Here is a 6,171-nt window from a genome sequence, read left to right as displayed (position 1 = left end):
TCCGACGTCACCATCTACTTAGCAGAGGATCCCACGTGACCATTTAGATTCCCAGCCCCCCCCCCCACTCCACTCCCCCCCCCCAACCCTAGCCCCTCTCGAAACAGGAGAGAGAGAGGTGGGTGGTGGTGGTGGTGGAGAGAGAGAGAGATGGGGGGAATGTGGAAGGAAGAGGGGGGGTTAACTCACCCTGTGCGCAGTGAATGGAAAGAAAGAGTGAGTGAAGGAGGTGAAGTCTCTTTTTTGGCACAGCACATGAAAAACCAGCCCCAGTGTGGCTCTCCTCAGAGTTGCAGCTCATCTCACGTGTGAAAATCAACCCGAGCTCTGAGCTTTGAGTCTTTTAACACCATTTTTTCCTACCCTTAAAATGACATGATTATATGTGGAGGGAGTTGGGTAAAAAAGTAGGTAGCATGCTCATTAAAGATCAAGGAAGAGGTACAGCAAGAGGAAAGCATGGATTTCACCTACAGGGCAAGGTGGTCTTCTAGCAAGTAGGGCACATTGAATTTATTTCAAAATTCTCAATAATCCTGTCGCTGAGATGTAAAAAAAAAAGTAATTTGTGAAGTCGGTTTAGTCAGTTTCTGGTTCAAGCAAAAGCATACTCTCAAAAAGTTGCACATTTGTTGCCAATTTGGCAAATTGCTCCGGACAAGCGTTTTGTGCTTTCATTTTCTTGTCTGTGCTCTGTCTTAATCTTTATGACCAATTCTGACTCAGTAAGAGTGTTTTTACACCTGTAGTTCTTTTCTCTGGTCTGAATCAGTTACTAAGTTTACTTGGAGTGCTCCACATACTACTTTCAGTATGAAAACACTGTTTGTTCAAAGCTATCACAATTATCTGGGTGATAAATCAGGTTAAGCTGCAACTGAACAGCAAGAGTGTATTTGATAGTTGGGTCGGATTCAGACTGAATCAACTTTTCATCATAAATGAACCTCTCTGAAGCTCATTTGGAACCAGACCAAGAACACCTCCTCTCGTGGGTCTTGGTACAGTGTTAATGTTGTTTTCACACAGGCTAAAATGAACGGCTCCAAGGGTACAAACAAACCAGAGTCCATTTTTTTCCATACCAAATAATGCTGGTACGTTTCAAATCCAACCATTTTGCATGTTTTTAATTTTACATGTGAAAATCAAACCAAGCTTTGAGTCTACCAAAAAATTCCTTTCACCTCTATTACAAGATTGCTATAAGAAAAATATATATTTTTTTACAAAATCAAGGATTCCACTAATATACCTAAAATTACAGCTACATTGATAATAAACATACTAAATAAGTAATGTAATATGCCTAGTTAGAGGGTGTTAGTAATTGAAAGGAGAGGAAAATTAATGCTTGAATGATAGTACAATAGTTACGAACAAAACAGGAGAAGATCAGAGTGCTGTGGAGCACCATGTAACCTGTATCCACCACCTTCCTAAGAAGAGGAGCTGCGTCTGTGGTTAAAGGCACTAAATTTAAACTACTAAACATCCACCCAAATGTTTGAAAGCTAGTTACAGTAGCTTTTCTCTCAGTAGCTCTAAATAAGGTTAAATAGCCTTTTTGAATGGTGCATTAGCGTAGCTAGTCCACAGCTGTAGATTATTTTAAACAATATGAAATCACAGGATATTCTAATGCAAAGACAGAAGAAACAAACACTTGAAAGTTTGCATGGTGAAATACGTGAATAGGGGAGCTTTTAACGCATTAAACTCTTGTTCAGACGTCTGTGACCAATGCTGACTCACTAAGTTGCTTACGAATGGTGAGCTTCAGCTCAAACCTCCCTGCAATATTTTTTTGCTTAAATCATAATGAGTAAGTTCTGCAGAACAATCAGTGAGATTTCTGTTAAACCATGGCATAACTTAAATAAATAGCTTTTAGTTATTGACTGGTCAGCATTTGCCGTCAGTAGCAATCTCGCACACGTGCAGATCCAGATGTTCTGTAGATGTACTGCACTTAGGCTAATTTGCCGTAGATAAATTTATGATGATTTGTTGCCCAGTCACAGGCCTGCAATTAGTAAAAACAGAAAACTAGGCCGTTACGTTAATGCTAAATCCAATATGCAGAAACTAAAAGCTGGGTTTGCAGGCTGAGCTTCAGGATACGTTTAGAACATGTGAGGAACCATAAGCTTGTGTAGTCTCATGTGCTGGATGTAGCCCCTGGGCCTGTAGTTTGTGACCCTTGCTATAGAATGTATTGAAGCGTGGGAAGTGCAGGAAGTGGTAATGGAAGCTAAATCACTCTACATTTCATTAATGCATTCATTTAAAATGATCTTACCATGAACGTTGTGCAAGAAACTGAGCTCACCTAAGAATTAAAGCTCATTTGCCACCAAAAGCAGAATGTATGGTAGCATAAGCAGGCCTACATGTAATTTGCCTCAGTGAAAAAATGAACCCCTCCAGAGACAAAGCCATTAAAAGCTGACTTGTACTCTGTCAGTGGTGTCAGTGGCTGGTTGTAAATATTGTAAGGTATCTCTGCGGTTTTAGAATATGCTGTGACTGAATAATTAATAAGAGCCCTCTCATTGTCAGAAATACTTTGGGGGGCATTTGCTAAGGCACCTGGCCGGCCCGGGCACATTTGTCAGCGGCGAGTTAGTATTCATGGGGATGATTGATTTTCCCTTGAGCCGCTGGTTCAGAAGTGGGACTTGCACATTAATATCATGTGACATCTATTAGAAATGAGCCTTCCTAACTGCTCGAAGGCTTGATTAAGGGACAAGGCCCATATCTAAATGTGAATTTAGTGGTTTTATTCTAAATATAGCACTAGAAGCATAATTATGTCTACAGTTATCTGTGTGCTTTTGTGGAATGGGGCTGTGTATTGGCAAGAACTTGGCAATATGATATATATCACAATACAGGGGTTATGATTTATTATATTTCAGTATACTGTATTAGCATAGCAATGCATTGTATTATACAATATTATAGTATGAAATACACACTATTATATTCATAAAATCTCAGTAAATTAAGGGTTAATTTTTTTTACCCAATCAGAACAATAAGATCTGAAATACAACTCTCCTGTCTAGCGGTCTGGGTTTAAATAAAACAGTAAATACAGCACTAACTACTAATGTCTGACATCAATGACTAATTCATACTGTGTTTAAGAAAATCGATACAGTAATGTGTTAACACGCAAAATTAATTACTGACATGTTAAGTTTGCAGAGCCTGGTGACATTTTGCTGGTTTTATTTAGCGACATAACACAGCATCATTACTATTTATTTACTATTTTATTGCTAATTATTATTTACTGTATATTGAAGGGTATACTCTCTTTCTCTCTCACTCTCTTACATGCGCAAACACACACACACACACACACTTTCCAAGTTGGAAGGTGGAAGCTAAACTAGCATTCACTTCATCAATGAAAACTTTATCAATTCAAACTCAGTATCTCAATTAAAATGTTCTAATTTTAAATGCATTAACACCTCCCTGAAATATTACATATTAAGTAAAAAAAGTCACCATCCTATAATTACAGGAAAGCACAAGCATTTAAAAAATACAAAAATCACAGAATGTTATTGTGGTAATGTCTGACACCAAGAAACATATATAATATATAATATATCTGACGCTTATTAATTTTTTTTTTACATTTTTAGATATCCAGTATTAAAATATTAGTCTTTTTAAATAATTATCACCACTAAAAACAAAATATCAATACTTATCTATAAACCAAAATATAATGTTCTGGATATCAAGATAACAAACAAATGGCAGAATCAAGGCAACTAACTAACTAACTTATAAATTCAAATAACTGTTAAATAAGACATGCTGTATCTCTGCAGGAGTAAGCTGTACACTCTCTGCAGTATCTATCCTGTACTTTAGTCAGTGTTTCTACGAAAATCATTATGAACAAGGTAGGACCATACTGAGGTCAGCATGCATGTTTTATATTCTATAGAAAGTGTTGGCGCTTTGTTAATAAAACATTTATGATGTCTCTAAAACTTTGCAGGGTTTTAGTTTGGGAAGCAGCAAATTCAAAGAGAGTTTTTTATCTTTCTGTTATAGTTCAATTCAGTTTAATTTTATGAATTTTCTGTGTCAGAACTGCAGATTCAGCGATTCTGTCTCTGATGAAAGTGGTCACTGTGTAGCATGAGCAGTGTTCTTTGTTCATATTTAGCATGAGCTGTTCGTTTAATCATGAGCTGTTCGTTTTTCATCTAACATCTTTTAGATAGAAATAAAGACACATCTCCACACCCCTGCGATACGCTGTGTGCTGTGTTAGACAGTTAAACACTGGTGGTTATAGGTGAAGTCTTCAAAACAATCTGGCAACGCTCTCAGTGTGTGTTCAGGTCGAACCTTAAACTACTTGAGAAATGTCCGATGCGCAGCCGTGCATAATCTCCGCTTGGGTTATGCCCTCAAGCATTGATGCACCCTTGGTGCGCTGCTGTTTGATATTGTCTTAGCTTGAAAAGCTCACAGCAAAAGCAGGAGTTTGTAAATACAGCGCTACTCATACCTAAAGAATTCACCCAGGTTACTGCTGTGTGTTTTTAGAAACAGCTGATTAAAACCATAGAAGTGGTTAGAAATTAGAAAAGGATCTTTTGTTTACAATAAAGACGGAAATCATAAAAGAAAGATAGTGTCACACAGAAAAAAGTGTCAGATTCCATTGCTCTTGAGAATTAAAGGAGAACTCTGGTGTAAAATTGACTTTTGGTATAGTAAAACATGATAAAAAGTACTTACCTTTGTTGAGTAACCCTCATCTGCTCTCCAACAGCTTTCTGAGATCCAGTAATTTTGTGCTTTTTGTGCAGCACTCCTGGCACCAGCTGGTACACCAGGAGACTGGCCATGCGTAGTCTATGTATATATGTCTGTCATTATCACTACAATGATGGCGATGCACAGAGCTGAAAGCTAGTGGCACGGGATGTAAACTGTGGTTTTTAATAAGATTCTTGTGCACTTTTTAAGTTATTAATGCCTCGTTTTAAATGTCATGGCTCTCCAAATTCTACCAAGATGGTGTGGAGCTACTTTGAGCCTGGAAATGATTTATTGGGTCAAAATATGCCCCAAAACGGCCATTGTACAGAGTGCTGGGCAAAAAACACAAAATTACTGTATCTCAGAAAGCTGTAGGACAGCGGTGGTGGACTATTTAACAAAGGTAGGTACTTTGTATCATGTTTTAATACACCCAAAGTCAATTTTACACCGGAGTTCTCCTTTAAGTAAAGGTTACCAGGAACAATAACTTAAACAGCAGCAGTATTTGGACGAACATTGTCCCGTTGTAATAGTGCATGTTTGCTCAGAAAAGGTGGAACCACTGGTTTCAAGACCTCGTTAACATATAGTTAAGCTGTCAAAGAAATTGTAGACAATGTGGAGAACTTATATATAGTAAAAGTATATCAAGCTTTAGCTATGTGTGTTCAAACCTAAAAACACTGCAGAAGACTGTATCATTACACAATAATCATCAATGTAATGGTTGCAGAAGGAAGTTTTAGATTGTAATGCTATTCAGAAGGATTATGAAGTTTATCAAAAACAACAAAGAACATGGTAGCAATATGTGGACAAGCATTGTTTATAGAAATAATTTACACTAACCATTAAAGAAAGGGTTGCAAAAATAGTTGTATTCAGGAGGAAGTGTCAGATTGCCTAAGGAAGATAAAGGTTACCAGCAACAGTGGACAGGGCAGCAGTATGTGGACGAGCATTGTCCTGTTGGAATAGGGCACTGCTAAGCCTAATATATTCATTCTAAAAACTGGGGTGTCGGGTCGCTTTTCGCGAGAGTTCTTTTGGCCACGTCACACGTCTTTACGTCTCATGTACAGCCAATTAAAACCCAGTGGTAATCTGTATGAATTTGTAGACAATGTATTGAGAGTGAATTTATAGAGATTAAACTTTGGGAAGAATAATAAGCTTTAGAAATGTGTGTTTAAACCAAAAAACACTGCATAAAACTGTAGAATTTACGCTAATCTTTGAAGACGTATAGTATGTGTATGTGTAGGATTGCGATGATATTCAGAAGGAAGATAAATATTACCAGGAACAAATTTCTACTATTACGACTCCAAAAGCAATTTGGTTAGTTGAACTATTTAATGT

Source organism: Astyanax mexicanus, chromosome 16 (genome assembly GCF_023375975.1).
Source record: "Astyanax mexicanus isolate ESR-SI-001 chromosome 16, AstMex3_surface, whole genome shotgun sequence".
NCBI classification, from domain to species: domain Eukaryota; kingdom Metazoa; phylum Chordata; class Actinopteri; order Characiformes; family Acestrorhamphidae; genus Astyanax; species Astyanax mexicanus.
This window is presented reverse-complemented; position numbering follows the sequence as displayed.